Here is a 16,674-nt window from a genome sequence, read left to right on the forward strand (position 1 = left end):
CACTGAGTACAGACAAGAATCCTCAACTGCTCCCATATGACAAGCCCTTCATCTCCAGGATCATTCTTGTAAAACGCCTCTGGACCTCACTCAAGGCCTTTAGATACAGGGCCAAAAACTGCTCACAATATTCCAAATGCAATCTGACCAATGCTTTATATAGCTTCAGTAGTACACTTCTGCTCTTGTATTCTTTAACCCTCACATAATGAATGCTAACATTGCATTTGCCTTCCTAACTACCAACTGAACCTGCATTGTGGCTTGACAGAATGTTGAACTAGGACTCAAGTCCCTTTGCGCTTCAGATTTCCAAAGCCTTTCCCTATTTAGAAAACAGTCTGTGTCAATTCTTCCAACCAAAGTGCAAAACCACATACTCTCCCACATAGTGTTCCTTCTACTGCTTCTTTATCCACTGTCCTATTCTGCCCAATTTCTCCCCACTTCCTGTCCCTCCACCTATCTTTGTGTGACATGCAAACTTAGCAATAGTTGCCTCAATTCTTTCATCCAGATCATTAATGTTTAGCTTGAATAGTTCTGGTCCCAATACCAACTCATCCAGAACTCCACTAGTCACTGGCTGCCATCCTGAAAAAGATCTCTTTGTCCCCACTCTCTGCTTCTGGTTTGCCTAACACCATGGGTACTTATCTCATTTAGCAGCCTCCTGTGTGGCACCTTGTCAAAGTCTTCTGGAAATCCAAACAGATCAAGTCCACTGGCTCTCCTTTGTCCAATTTGCTCATCACCTCCTGAAAGAATTCTAACAGATTTGTCAGGCGTGACGTTCCCTTGATAAGGACACACTCCCTCAGCCCTATTACAGGGAGACAGATACATTTTTGATTGGTAGGGGAATCAAGAGTTATGAGGAAAGAGCAGCAAAGTGGTCGTGAAGAATGCCAGATCAACCATAAGATCATACAGCATGTATACAGACCCTTCAGTCCAACCCATCCATGCTGACCAAGTTTCACAAACTAAACTACTCTCCTTTGCCTGTGTTCGGCTCATATCCCTCTAAACACTTCCTATTTGCATACCTGTCTAAAATGTCTTATAAATGTTGTCACTGTATCTGTATCTACCACTTCCTCTGGCAGTTCATTCCATATACAAATCACTGACAGAAGATTGCCCCTTAGATCCCTTTTAAATCCTTCTCCACTCTCCTTAAAAATATACCCATTGGTTTTGACTTTTGCTCTTCACCTCATCTAAGCCCTTCATGATTTTACAAACCTCTATAAAGGTCACCCCTCAACCTCCTACATGATCTCACACAGCCTTATCTCTAGAATTCCCTCCCTAAATACTATAATTCTCTACCTCTCTCTCTCTCCTGAGTGAAGAAACCTCCTTCACCAAAGTTTTTGGTTATATGTTCCAGTACCTACTTACCTAACTTTGACAATATTCCTGTGAAGCTAGGACATTTTACAATGTTATGGTAACTGTATAAATGTAATTTGTCATTATATGCATTTTTAAAAATGACTATATTTAATAGTAGTAGTTTTGGACACCCCAATAAATTAAAGTATCCTCTCTGTGCGAGTTTTAACAAACAACTCCATAATTTAAGATGATTTCACCATCTTGTTTCTCATGAAATAAAAAGCATACCCATCTGTTCTGTTCTTCCCGATACACACACACTTTTGGTATCATCCAAATAAGTCTATTTCCTCTTTCTCCAGTGCCTCTATATCCTTTTTGTAATTAGAACACAACATAATACTCAAAATAAGGTTGCACTAAAGTCCCACATAACCTCCATTGTTATTCCTCTACACAAGAGCCAATGTCTTATTTGCAGTTTGGCAGTACATGTTTGTTCTTAGGCAGACCAAGTTACATGTTGCAGTATGGAGCTATGGAAAGTAATTTTATAGGCTGCAAGATGTTTTTCCATTACATGGTTACCCTGGAGTCTCTGCTGCTTTTATCACTTGCTACTGGAAAGTGTTGGGACGGATCTGCAGGTTGATACTCAACTTGTCTGGCTGCAATATGAATGCAACTGCTTTGGCCATCAAGTGCTAGACAGGGACTCAAAACCGGAGCTCTAACTTAGAAGCATACTGCACTACAAGACCTCTAATTCCATTTTTTAGCCTCATTACTTTGACTGGATACCATGAATGATTTGTGAATTTGTATCCCTAGGTAACTTTGCTCTTCTAAGCCATTTATTTATCCAGTCTGCATACCCTTATTCATCATGCCAAAATGGGCATGAGGTGTTCATGGTCTTTCTTATTACAATGTATAAAAAGGAAACAGTGCTTTTAAGGAAAAGGTTATTTATTAGCTATTTGTGCTGCAGATTATGGTGGTGCAATCTGTAGCAATGCAATGAGAGATACAAATCATTTCAAGGCAGCAACAAAAATACGGTTGTCAGTTTGATTATGATTGCTGGGGCCGTTCTAATCAGTTATTGAACCCTTTTCCTTTAAATCTAGGGTCATTGTTAGGAACCTTGCCGCTCAGTGGAAGATTCCCTACTTTGTTTTAACTTTTAATGGTTAATCCGTGAGAAGGCTCTGTTTACGCATTATCATGCCTTGCAAAAGTGGTACGCCCACAGTTGAAAATGTAGCTTTGATAAATAAATTCCAGTCATGAGACAATACCTATCAAACAAAAAGGCTCGTAAGCCATATTCTTAAAATTCAGTCAAATGTCACAATTCAATTAAAAGCACTGCTGACAGTTTCACTACTTCACTGTTCTCAAGAATCCCAATGTGATCAAATTAACAATATCAATCTACAATTGCATTGGTGAAAGAGCGAAGCTTTGTCCTCGCAAACCTCACAAATTGAAGGCAACAACCATTATGGGCTGATTAACAGAATAAAGAAACTATGGCACTTCTTGATTTCTTTTCCACAGAAATACAAGAAAAAACTGCTTGTTCTTTAAAGTAGGAGATCATAACAGCAGAGGCAGAGAGAAGTACATACATCTATAAACATGGATGGTGAGGAGGGAAAGCATGAGTTTGGTTTTCGTGCAAACATGGTGTAAAGATTTACATTTACAAAGTGTCAATATAATTCTAAAACTATCTTGAAAGCAATGCACAGCCAAGTCATCAATTTTCAAGTATAGTTACTCTTGCTGTGAAGACAAACATACCAGCAACCATAGAGTAATAGAGATGTACAGCATGGAAACAGACCCTTCGGTCAACCTTGTCTACACTGACCAGTTACGCCAACTAAACTAGTGCCACTTGCCAGCACCCAGCCCATATCCCTCCAATTCCTTCCTATTCATATACCCATCCAAATGCCTCTTAAATGTTGCAATTATACCAGCCTCCACCACTTCCTCTGGCAGCTCATTCCACACACGCACCACCCTCTGTGTGAAAAAGTTGCCCCTGAGGTCTCTTCTATATCTTTCCCCTCTCACCCTAAACCTATGCCCTCAATTCTTGACTCCCTGACCCCAGGGAAAAGACTTTGCCTATTTATCCCATCCATGCCCCTCATTGTTTTGTAAACCTCTATAAGGTCACCCCTCAGCCTCTGACGCTCCAGGGAAAACAGCCCAAGCCTATTCAGCCTCTCCATACAACTCAAATCCTCCAACCCTGGCAACATCATTGTAAATCTTTTCTGAATCCTTTCAAGTTTCACAACATCATTCCAATAGGAAGGAGACCAGAACTGCACGCAATATTCCAACAGTGGCCTAACCAATGTCCTGTACAGCTGTTACATGACCTCCCAATTCATGTATTCAATACTCTGACCAATAAAGGAAAGCATACCAAACACCTTCTTCACTATCCTATCTACCTGCAACTCCATTTCAAGGAACTGTGAACCTGCACTCCAAGGTCTCTTTGTTCAGCAACACTCCCTCGGACCTTAACATTAAATGTACCAGTTTCCACACAATGTCCCAAGATAACTAAATAAGAAAATTACCTGATTATTGCTTATTATAGAATATCTACAGTGCAAAAGGAATGCTATTCAGCCCATGGAATCTGCACTGACTCTCTGAAGAGCATCCCACCCAGATCCAGGCCTAAACCTATCCAAGTAACCCCATATTTATCATGGCTAATCCATCTAACCTACACATCCCTGGACACTATTGGGCAATTCAGCATGACCAATCACGTAACCTGCAAATCTCTGGACTGTGGGTGGAAGCCAGATCACCTGATAGAAACCCACAGAGATACTGGGAGAATGGGCAAATTTCACAAAGAAAGACATCCAGGGCTGGAATTGAACCACCATGCCATCCTACGCTGGTACTGGTTGACAGGGAGCTACAACACATGAAGATGATGTGAGTTGAGATGAACAACTAAAAGTTCCTCACTAAAATATGGTTATGTATACAGCACAGTTTGAATACTATTTAAGAACTGGTTATGTTATTTTTCCTGTTTACTTTTAGACAGTCTGCTCATCTAAACAGAATGACACTACCAACTGCACCCGGGAAATTACAGCTTTTAGACCAGTACTGCACTCATTGAGCATTATCCAGTGGTCTAAAACAAAACTGCTTTCCAAAAGCAATAGATTAAGGCTCAAGAGTTTTATAAAGTCACACAAACTTTGTTGGTTTCTAAATTCACAGGTTTGTATCAACCCATTCCTTCAAAAACTCCCTTCTCTTGCCATTGAAACTTGCAGCAGGCTAACATCCCACCCCATTGCAGTGGTCATCTCACTTCAGCTCAACAAGTTTTGATCCTCCCCTGCTCAATCATTCACACAAGAATTAAGAGGAGGAGGCCATTCATCTCCTCGAGCCAGCTCTGCCATTTGACATGATCCGAGCTGGTCTGATTGTTGCTGCAACTCCATTTTCCTATCGGTCCACCTTCACCTTTGACTTTCCTGGTGATCAAACATGAGTCTAACCCAGTCTTTCATACATCGCTCTCTGGAGAATTTCAATCACAAATGTTATGCCATGAGTAAAAGAAATTCTCATCCCAATCACAAATGAGACACACCCAACTTTTAAAATTCATTCTGGACTCCCCCACAAGGTGAAATATCCTCTCAGAATCCAGACTGTCGAGCCTCTCAGGATTTTATATATTCCAATAAGATCAACTCTCATTCTTCCAAATTCCAAATACCCAAAGGCCCAACATGATCACTCTTTCCTTATAAACCCTATTCTTTCATCCCATGAATCAATGAAGGAAAATTTCTCTGAACTGCTTTTAATGCATTGATGTCCCAAGTAAGGAGACCAAAGCTGTACAAGATACTTTGGATGTGGTCTTACTAAAGCCCTGTACAGTTGTAGTAATACCGCTGTATTTTTATATTCCAGTCCCCTTGCAATAAACATCAACATTCCATTTCACTCCCTCATTGTTTCTATACCTATATATGAACATTTGATGGTTTATGCACAAGGACACCCAGAAATCTCTGGTACACAGTTCTGCATTCTCTCTTCCATAAAATAATACTGTTTTTCTATTCTTTCTGTCAAAATAGACAAGTTCATTTTTTCCACCCTGTAACTCCAATTACATTTTCTCCACTCATTCAAACTAGCCATACCCCTTTGTAGATTCTTCTTCTTGACAACTTATTTTCCTGACAAACTTTCTAAATATTTCCTAATCAATCTGTTTCGATGTTATCGCACTTCCCTGGGACAGGTGGGACTTGAACCTGGGGCTAATTAAGAGGGACTCCACAAGAGCCCTCAAAGTCTGCTCTTCCCAGGCTGTCTCCCATTCAAGTACTAACCGGGTCCAAGTCTGCTTAACTTCCGAGATCAGTTGTTTTCAGGCTAGTATGGCTGTAGACAAACTAAAATCCCTTTATATTTTCTAACTAGCCTGTTCAGCATTACGATTACACGCCTCTAGAACAAATGGGACCTGACCCCAGAGATCCTGGCTCAGAAGTAGTGACATTACCACTGGGCCACAAGAACACTGGACTATTCATCATCAGTGGATTTAGTAACAGTGCATTTGATCCCTTCATTAAAGTCATTGTTATATATTGCACACCAGTTATGGCCTCAGCAAGATCCCCATGGCGATCCACTAGTTAACCAATCCTTTGTCATGCATGTTACTGCCTACATATACGCTTGGTGTATTACTGAATGTCTTTTGGAAATCCAAGTCCAGCACAACTACAGGTTCCAATTTATCCATTTTGCTGGTTACTGTTTCAAGGAACTCCAATAAATTAGCCAAGCCACAACAAGCAGATAACAATGACAAGATGGGCAAAAAACTATTTCCCTCTGGAATTAAAATCAAATACAAAGATATCCTGGACTGCTCTTGTTTACTGTCTACCAGGTAACTGGTAATTAACAAGGCTGACTGTACAGCGATAGTGTGGGGCAGGGTCAAGCCATTAAAATACTGAGGGCAAATTCTAAACAGAGCAAGATAAAACTACCAGCGCCCTCCATGGGGGAAAATAAAAAATTCTAGTCAAAAATGTACACTAGAACACGCTGGCCTCGTGGCCAATATAGCTGAAAAGATGCTGTCCTTTCAAAACTAAAATTAAACTTCACAAACAATATGACACTTACTCCATCCAAAAAGTGACCCTGCCATCACTCTTTTGATCATTTTATATTTAAGATCCACAGTTTGGCAACAGATTCCAACGTCCTGGACTTCACAAAGTTAACCAGCAAAAAAAAAAGTCACCACAAGCATTACATCTAAGAAATAGAGGCAAGATTTCATGGAAAATCCTTACCACCAGTTTCTTCGGGAAACTAGAAAGCAGCAGGTCGTAACATAATTTATGAAGGCGGTCACAGCACAGCACTGGTATCTACACGCGTGTCCGCCTCACATGTACAGATTGCCTTCCAGCCAGTACAGTTGGAAGTTGGCAACAACCCGTGCTCCGCCCCACTCGCTTCCTTAACTTTGTGGGGACGATCATCCAACGACATGAAATCCCATGAGCTCCACCGTAGCAATGCTCTCTCTCAATACAAACTTCCGCTTACCTCCTCCGTTCTTGCATCATGCGCCGTCAGAACGCACTTCCAAAAATAAAACTTCAGGCGGAGGGGGAAAAGGGATCAACTCTCTCTCTCTGCTTCCAATACCTTAGGCTAATGCCTCCCCCTCCCCCCAGCCCATATCATATCAGTTGAGCCAAGACACAGTACATCCAGGGAATAGAACTATACGGGATAAATCACACACACACAAAAACTAAGTTACGTTTCAAAATAGGTCCTTTCTGAAGGGGGAGAAAAGTGGAATCTGTGTTTTGGATTAATCTCAAATTGATGCGGATTTCGAGAGATACAGCGTGGTGGATTGCTGACCCCCTTCAGCATGTTTTGAAGGAGCCGGGGGGGTGGTTCTAATACACAAGCTGAGAAGCTCGGTGAGGATTTCAATGGGAAATGGAGAGCTGTACTCAGAGCAGCTTCCATTCCGGCCTCCTGTAAGCAGCCGCCATGCCACCCCAAGGAAAACTAATTATTTATAGGCTGTTATCCTCATGCTCTGGGTCACCTACTGCTTTCTATGCAAACATGGTCAGTCCGAGGAAGCTTCTGCTTTCGAAAATAAATAATAATCGAGAGCAACCTCCCACCTACTAGCTCCCATTTTGCACAGAAAGCACAATGAATAGGGTGAGACACGGCTGACCTCCCACATCTCCTTACCTACTTAGTATGTTTAGCTTTAAGTATTTGAAGTAAAACATCTGTATCCCTACAATTGTTTCACCTCATCACCGCCACCTCATTCTGAGCCTATCATCAGCTTTCAACTGCAATGGAACCTGCTCTCTGCATGGTAAATAGTTAATATCAGCAGAGACAGTAATTACCATCGTTTACACAAAGAGTATAGCGAGAGCTCCTGTTTGATTGAACATGGTATGATTTGATTTAACGTCCTCGTAGCGTTTCAATTGAGGGATGGTTTGCATGCGAACTTATATTCATGATTTGGATGAGCTGGTGTTGGACTGGGGTGAACAAAGTTAAAGATCGCACAACACCGGGTTATAGTCCGACAGGTTTATTTGGCAGCAGTAGCTTTCGGAGCGCTGTCAAGCATGTTGAGAAATCCAGTGATTCCCGCTTGCGTGGTCTCCCATCTATTCCCTCCCTTAGCTGGCTATGCGAGGAGAGGTGTAATTTTCATTCATTCTTTCATCTGCACCAGTGAATCAAGAAGGCATAGAACGTTGAACAGTACAGCATAGAAACAGGTTCTTTAGTACATCATATCTGGGACAACCACAATACCATTCTAAATTAATTCCATCTGCCTGCCCCTGGTCCATACCCCCTCTATCCCTTGCCTAATCATGTCTCTTGGTGCTTCATTAACACTGCTATCGTATCTGGTTCCACCACCTCCCCAGTAGGGTATTCCAGGCACCTACCTTCAGTGGGTACCTAGTAGGGCAGAATCATAAGACACAGAATTTATAGCAAAAGATTACAGTTTCATGCAATTAAAATGATATACTGAACAAACCTAGACTGTCTTTCATCTTTTAGAAGGGATTGCAGGTTTTGGTTCATTAATATGTAAATCCCAGAATTTCTTTTAAGTCAAGAAGGTTAGCTCAGAAGACAATGGGATCTTGATCAGACAGACCGATGGGCTGATGAGTGGGAAATTGAGTTTAATTTAGATAAATGTGAGGTGCTGCATTTTGGAAAAGCAAATCAGAGCAGGAATTATATACTTAATGGTAAGGTCCTGGTGAGTGTTGCTGAACAAAGAAACCTAGGAGTGCAGATTCATAGTTCCTTGAAAGTAGAGTTGCAGATAGACAGGATAGTGAAGAAGGCATTTGGCATGCTCTCCTTTATTGGTCAGAGCATTGAGTATAGGAGTTGGGAGGTCACGTTGCAGCTGTACAGGACATTGGTTAGGTCACTGATGGAATATTGCATGCAATTCTGGTCTTCTTCCTATCAGAAGAATGTTATGAAACATGAAAGGGTTCAGAAAAGATTTATAAGGATGTTACCAGGGTTGGAGGATTTGAGCTATAGGGAGGGGCTGAATAGGCTGAGGCTGTTTTCCCTTTAGCATTGGAAGCTGAGGGGTGACCTTAGAGGTTTATAAAATCGTGAGGGGCATAGATAGGATAAATAGTCAAGGTCTTTTCCCTGGGGTGGGGAGTCCAGAACTTGAGGGCATAGGGTTAGGGTGAGAAAGGAAAGTTATAAAAGGGACCGAAAGGGCAGTTTTTTTTCACACAGAGGGTGGTACATGTATGGAATGAGCTGCCAGAGGAAGTCGCGAAGGCTGGTACAATTACAGTATTTAAAAGGCATCTGGATGGGTATATGAATAGGAAGGTGTGGGATATGGGCTAATTGCTGGCAAATGGGACTAGATTAGGTTAGGATATCCAGTCGGCATGGACGAGTTGAATTGAAGGGTCTGTTTCCATGTTGTACATCTCTATGACATTCAAGATAAGTTGAAGTTCTAGATGTAGGTTTGCTCGCTGAACTGAAAGGTTCATTTTCAGACATTTTGGCACCATACTGGGTAGCACCTTCAGTGAGCCTCTGGATGAAGCACTGGTTGTGTAGCCCACTTTCTATTTATATGTTTGGGTTTCATTGGGTTGGTGGTGCCATTTCCTGTGGTGACTTCATTTCCTGTTCTTTTTTTCCAGGGGGTGGTGAATGGGATCCAAGTCAATTTGTTTGTTGATAGGAGTTCCGGTTGGAATGCCATGCTTCTGGGAATGCTCATGCGTGTCTCTGTTTGGCTTGTCCTAGGATGGGTGTGTTGTCCCAACCCATCCCAAGGAAACCCAAATGTAAATAGAAAGTAGGCTACATCACCCATACTGCATCCAGAGGCTCACTGAAGATGTTACCTAGTATGGTGACGAAATGTCTGAAAACAAACCTTCAGTGAGCAAATCTACATCCAAAACCTCAACCTGAGCTACAAATCTTCTCAAAACTCGATAAGTTGAGGTTTTAAAAAAAAAGGTGACATTGCAGCTCAGACAATGTATTAATACTGTGAGATTAGAGAGTGCCTGTATCCCAGTCTTGAGTTAGACTGGTTTCATTTCCAAAGTAGGAATTTATAAAATATTGTATGGATTGACTGCCTGCAGTTTGTGTGCTTTTTGAGCAAAAATATACTGTGTCTGCAAAAGCAATTCTGCAAATGCAAATTCACCCCATAACTTGTGTGTGTGTATTTGTGCACATGTGAGGGGGGGCAAAAAGAGAGAGCAAGTGAGACAGTGTGTGTTTTCATGTGTGCGTGCTTGATAGAGTGTGTGTGTGTGAGTGTGTGATGAAGTATAAGCCTGTGAGACGGTGTGTGCGAGGGTGTGAGAGTTCCCAGTCGGGGAACACTTCAGTGGTCAGGGACATTCAGCCTTGGATCTTCAGGTGACCATCCTTCTTCTAGATATGCAACAATGCAGAGTGGCCGAGCAGATAGCCAAGTTTAGTACCTATGAGGATGGCCTCAACGAGGACCTTGGATTCATCTCACGCTACAGGTGACCCCACTAGACCCCACACACTCTTATATACTCACACAGACCCTCTCTCATACACGTTATCTCTCAGACACACATATATACACCCACCCACCACACTCACACCCACGCACACAGCGTCTCACAGGCTTATACTCCATCACACTCATGCAAACACTCTACCAATTCATCCGCTTCACTCTTGACCAAAACATTTTCACCTTTGACAACCATTCTTCATTCAGACACACAGAACAGCCATGGGGACCAAATTTGCACCCCAATATGCCAACATTTTTTATACACAAGTTTGAATAAGACCTTTTTGCTGCAGAGGACCTCCAACCAGCCCTATGCACCAGAAACATTGACGACATTTTCTTTCTCTGGGCCATGGTGAGGAATAATTGAAACAACTGCACAGTGACATAAACAAGTTTCATTCTACCATCAGACTTGCCATGGACTACTCTTTAGTATCTGTCTCATTCTTGGGCACATGCATCTCCAAGGACGCACACCTCAGTCTACCGCAAATCCACAGATAACCTCACAATGCTGCACTTCTCTAGCTTCTACCTTAAACATATTAAAACAGCCATTCCCCACGGTCAAGCCCTGCACATACACGGGATCTGTTCAGAGGAGGAGGAACACAATGGACACCTTAAGGTGCTGAAGGACACCCTCGTAAAAACAGGGTATGATGCTCAACTCATAGACTGCCAGTTCCAATATGCCACAGCAAGAAACCATAATGACCTCCTCAGGAGATAGACACAGGTTCCAACTGGTAGGATACCCTTCATTGTCCAGTACTTCCCTGGAGCAGAGAAACTACACTATGTTCTTTGCAGCCTGCAACACATTATCAATGAGGATGAGCACCTCGCCAAGACCTTCCCTCCACCTCCTCTTCTCACCTTTAAACAACCATCAAATCTTAAACAGACTATTGTTTGCAGCAAACTGCCCAGCTGTCAGGACAACATTGACCACAACACTGTACAACCCTGTCATGGCAACCACTGTAAGACGTGTCAGAATGTCAACATGGATATTACCATTACATGTGGGGTCACCACCCACCATGTACACAGCAGGTACTCATGTGACTTGGCCAATGCTGTCTATCTCACACGCTGCAGGAAAGAAACCCTGATGCAAGGTACATTGGTGAGACCAAAGCAAACGCTATGACAACAGATGAATGGACACCGCACAACAATCGCCAGACAGGGACCATCCCTCCCAGTCGGGGAACATTTCAGCTGTCAGGGGCATTCGGCCTCTGATCTTCAGGTAACCATCCTCCAAGGCAGACTTTGGGATATGCAGCATTGCAAAGTGGCTGAGCAGAGGCTGATAGGCACGTTCGGTACCCATGAGGATGGCCTTGGGTTCATGTAACACTACAGGTGACCCCACTACACACACACTCTTACATACTCACACACACATGCAGACCCTGTCTCATATAAGTTTTCTCTCAGACACAAACACATATACCCCCACACTGACCCATGCGCACACCCTCTCACAGGCTTGTACTCTGTCACACTCATGCACGCACTTCACCAAGCATGCACACACGCAAACACATTCTCTCATGTGCACTCACACTCATTCTCTCTCTCCCTCACATACATACACACACAGAAGTCTGTGGGGTGAATTTATGTTTACAGAATTGTATTTGCATATACATTCGATTTTTGCTCAAAATGCACACAATCTGCAGGCAGTCAATCCATATAACATTTTATAAAATCCTTTTTTGGAAATAGAACCAGTCCAACTCAAGATTGGAATACAGACAGACTCTAACCTCACACCTTTAATACATCGTCTGACTCGAGATGTCAGTTTTTTTAAAATAAAACCTCAAGTTATCTTGAGAATGTGACTTAAAAGAAATTCTGGGATTAACATATTAATGAACTGAAACCTGCAACCCATTCTAAAAGATGAAAAACTTAACAGCAATCTAGGTGTGTTCAATATATCATGACACTGTGATCTTTTGCTATAAATTCTGTGTCTTCTGATCCTGCCCCGCTAGATACCTGATGAAGGAGCAGCACTCTGAAAGCTAGTGTTTCCAAATAGACTAGTTGGACTAATGATTTGTAGATGCCGGTGTTGGACTGGGGTGTACAAAAAGTTAAAAATCACACAACACTAGGTTATATTCAAACAGGTTTAATTGGAAGCACTAGCTTTCGGAGCACTGCTCCTTCATCAGGTGGTTGATGAGATTTTTAATTCTGTTGCACTAAAACCTGGTGTTATGTGATTTTTAACTTTGTACACACCAGTCCAACATCAGAACCACCACATCGTGCTTATTCAATCATTTATCATGATTTACAACTGCAGGTTGCAGGATTACAGGAGCTTTGATCTGATCATTGCTTTAGGAATCCAGTTTTAACATACTATTTATATGTGTGGCATGCAGTCAACTTATTTTGTCGCTTCATCAGGTTGACATCTCATTTTAAGGTAATCCTGACATCTGCTCCTGCAGTCTTCATTGAACAAGGGTTGATCCCCTGGCTCAGTGGTAATATTAGAGTGGGGTAATGCTTGGATCACGAGGTTACACGTTATGATTGAATGCAACTGTGTTGTTGCTCATGACTCAGTTCCCCTTGGATGTTCAGTTTGGAATTGCTAGATCGGTTTTAAATTGATCTTGTTTCACACAGTGGTGATGTCACATAAAGCTGAAGTAAATGGCAATACTGAAACATAAAGAGTCATAGAGATGTACAGCATGGGAACAGACGACTCAGTGCAATTTGTCCATGTTGACCAGATATCTTAAACAAATCTAGTCCCAATTGCCGGCACTTGTCCCACTCTAAACCCTTCCAATTCATATGCTCATCCAGATGCATTTTAAAATATTGTAATTGTACCAGCCTCCACCACTTCCTCTGGCAGCTCATTCCATACACGTACCACCCTATGCGTGAAAAAGTTATCCCTTCGATCCCTTTTAAAATTTTTCCCCTCTCACCCTAAAGCTGTGTCCCCTAGTTCTGAACTCCCCCACTCCAGGAAAAAGACCTTGTCTATTTACCCTGTCATGCCCTTAAGATTTTATAAACCTCTATAAGGTCACCTCTCAGCCTCCAACGCTCCAGGGAAAACAGCCCCAGCCTATTCGGCCTCTCCCTGTAGCTCAAACCCTCCAATCCTGGCAACATCCTTGTAAATCTTTTCTGAACCCTTTCAAGGTTCAAAACAGGAGACCAGAATTGCACACAAAACATCCTTCCTATAGGAGGGAGACCAGAATTGCACACAGTACTCCAAAAGTGGCCCTGTACAACTGCAAAATAACCCCCAATACCTATACTAAAATGCTCTGACCAATAATGGAAAGCATACCAAATGCCTTCTTCACTATTCTATCTACCTTTGACTCCATTTTCAAGGAATTATGAACCTGCACTCCAAGATCTCTTTGTTCAGCAGCACTCCCTAGGACATGACCATTAAGTGTATAAATCCTTCCATGATTTGCCTTTTCAAAATGCAGCACCTTACATTTATCGAAATTAAACTCTATCTGCCACTTCTATTTGATTGGAAGGATGACCTAGAAAGGATCATCTGGAATGTATAAGTATGGGTGTCTTCACCATCACCAAGTTCACTGTAGCCTCTCTGCACCTCCTCATGTCATTCAGGGTGCAGAGAGGACACAGTTATAAGCCTTCTTATCATCCTCCTTGACTTACAATGCTACACACACCACTATATCTGCTTCAGCTAGAACCTCCTTCATATGTAGCGCCAGATTATGTAAAGTATAGTGGACCATCATGATTCAGAATCTGTTACTGAGATATATTGAAGTGCTCCACCAAAATGATAGATACCTATTAGATTAGATTAGATTAGATTATTTACAGTGTGGAAACAGGCCCTTCGGCCCAACAAGTCCACACCGACCCGCCGAAGCGCAACCCAGCCTTGAAGGTATGTGGTGGGAAATGAAATATTTCTGCCTGAGGAAGGCTAGAGTTTGTAGGCGCTCAGGCTGCTTCTTGGGTACTGAGCATGTAATTACATTAGTAGCAGGTAGCTGCAGATGCGTCAGGTATTGAAGGAATAAAGGCTACTGGTTGGCCTGTGGGAATCTTGATGGTCATATGCATGCAATCAATTACACCTTAACATCTGGACATTCAGCAATGGCTGGGAAGCCTCTCTGAAACCACCTCTGACAGCAATAATGAGTTTGTTGGCTGTCCCTTCCTGAAGAGAGCATCAGTCACCAGCTTGAGGAAATGAAGCTCTGCTAATTGGCATAACTGGCACATAGGTCTATAGGGAGTGCTGGGAATGAACTGGAGGCACAGAAATGAAATTCACAATGAGGTTCATCACCACTGGGCACCGAGTGATATCCAATGGAAAAAGAGGATTAACATCTTCATGCCACAAAGATTTGTGATGCCCTATTAAGATCAGTACTGCCATTTTGAGTCCACTACCACCTGGTTTGTACTACACAGACAGTTAAAATTTATTTTAGTTGATTGTTTGTTTGTGAGAAAATAAAGCAAACAAACTTTATGTGCAGACCTGCATTCTATAAATCTGCAGTTTCCAGCAAAGAATTGTAATATGGTCTCAAATACATCCTCCCCAAGCCCAGAGCAAGTTCCACTGTAAATTATTCAGCTGACAATGTGCACTAGAGACCAATAAAACTGCAGATGCTGGAATCTAAAGTAGACAAGCAGGAGGCTGGAAGAGCACAGCAAGCCAGGCAGCATCAGAAGCTGGAGAAACTGATGTTTCGGGTATAAACCTTCTTCAGGAATAAAGGTGGGAGTAGGGGAAGCTGCAAATAAAGAGAAAGACGGGGGGGGGAAAGGTTATGGGTGGGGAGAGGACCGGAGTGGTGAGGTAGCGATAGGTATTCACCTAATCATTACCTTACCACTCCACCCCAAATGGGCTTTGGGGAGGAAATCTGCAACTGGATCCCACTGCTCTACATCAACATTGTTAGCACAGTCTCAATCAATTGGTGGGAATCAAAGATTCCCAAACAGATCCGGATTCAGGCAAGGCTGCCCGATTTCTCCTTCCTTCATTGTGTGATATATAGAGCCTTTTGCAGAGTCCATCAGGAAGGATGCAATCCCAACAGGGGTGACGATTCCAGCCAGCGGAGGCCTGCAGGTCAAAGCCTCCCTGTAAGTGGATGAAGCCGCCATTTTCTGCTCGGATCTATTGTCAGTGCGCAGATTCATGAGCATCTGCGACGAGTTCGAATTGGCCTCGGGAGACAAGGATAAATCTAGGCAACAGCAAGTCCATGTTTTTTGGGAACTGGGCCAACTGATCCTTTATCCCCTTCACCTTTAGGAAAGATTACCTGAAATCTGGGAATATAATTTGGAGAGGCCATGCACAAAATCTTGGGAGGTTCATCGCTAAGGTGAGGCAGAAGCATGTCTTTTGGAAGCATCATTCCCTCTCCATTGCCAGTAAAAACCTGGTCGTCAGGTGTGAGGCACTCTGTTGTTGTATGTAGCGCAGGTCTGGCCAATTCCCCGAAACTGCACCATTGCAGTCACCGGAGTCATTTTCCACTTCACCTGGAAGTCGAGGATGGGCAGTGTCTGCAGGAACTCCATGTACAAAACTCTAAGAGGAGGAAGAACGTATCCAACATTATCGTCATCCCAGATGGCCACATTTGTGTGCGGCTGCGCTGTGCAGACCCTCAGTACACCAATACCAAGTGTCACTACGTACTGAGGTTCTACCTGTCCTCGATTTTGTAAGGGATGGGACTAGCCTCTTTCCTGTGGAACACTTCAAGTAGTTGGACTGTTATGTTTAATCTGTCCGTCATGGAGAAATTTGCAAAGAAAAACAGTTTTGACCAGAAGTCCATCAGGAACAGCCTGCAGGAAAAGGAGAGGGTGGATCTTGTCATGTAGTTCCCTGAACAGACAGTCGCCAAGTCATTTACCAGAATGTCTCATCACCAGAAATTTCCAACAAGCACCAAGACATTGCTTGACTGGTGATGAGAAGGGCACTACCTGTGAAATCCTTCTTGTTTGCCTGGTTGGTCCACATCACCGCACGCTGCCCTTGAAGCAGCTCTGAACGGGGGTGGGGTAAGAGACTGTCACAT

The 16,674-nt window shown here is 42.8% G+C and overlaps 1 protein-coding gene across 4 annotated transcripts in view; it reads right to left on the reverse strand.

Annotated features, from left to right (window-relative positions):
* slc25a15a (solute carrier family 25 member 15a) overlaps nt 1-16,674 on the reverse strand; it is a 73,822-nt gene that overhangs the window by 28,101 nt on the left and 29,047 nt on the right. The window contains exon 1 of one of the 4 annotated variants that reach the window (XM_072577154.1): nt 7,006-7,285. The exons of 2 other annotated variants lie outside the window; for them this stretch is intronic. The gene's annotated coding sequence lies outside the window, so the exon portion shown is untranslated. Of the gene's footprint in view, nt 1-6,746; nt 6,983-7,005; nt 7,286-16,674 lie in introns of those variants that run through there. One more of the 4 variants, XM_072577153.1, reaches the window with a different exon arrangement.

This window comes from Chiloscyllium punctatum, chromosome 9 (genome assembly GCF_047496795.1).
Source record: "Chiloscyllium punctatum isolate Juve2018m chromosome 9, sChiPun1.3, whole genome shotgun sequence".
In the NCBI taxonomy this organism is placed as follows: domain Eukaryota; kingdom Metazoa; phylum Chordata; class Chondrichthyes; order Orectolobiformes; family Hemiscylliidae; genus Chiloscyllium; species Chiloscyllium punctatum.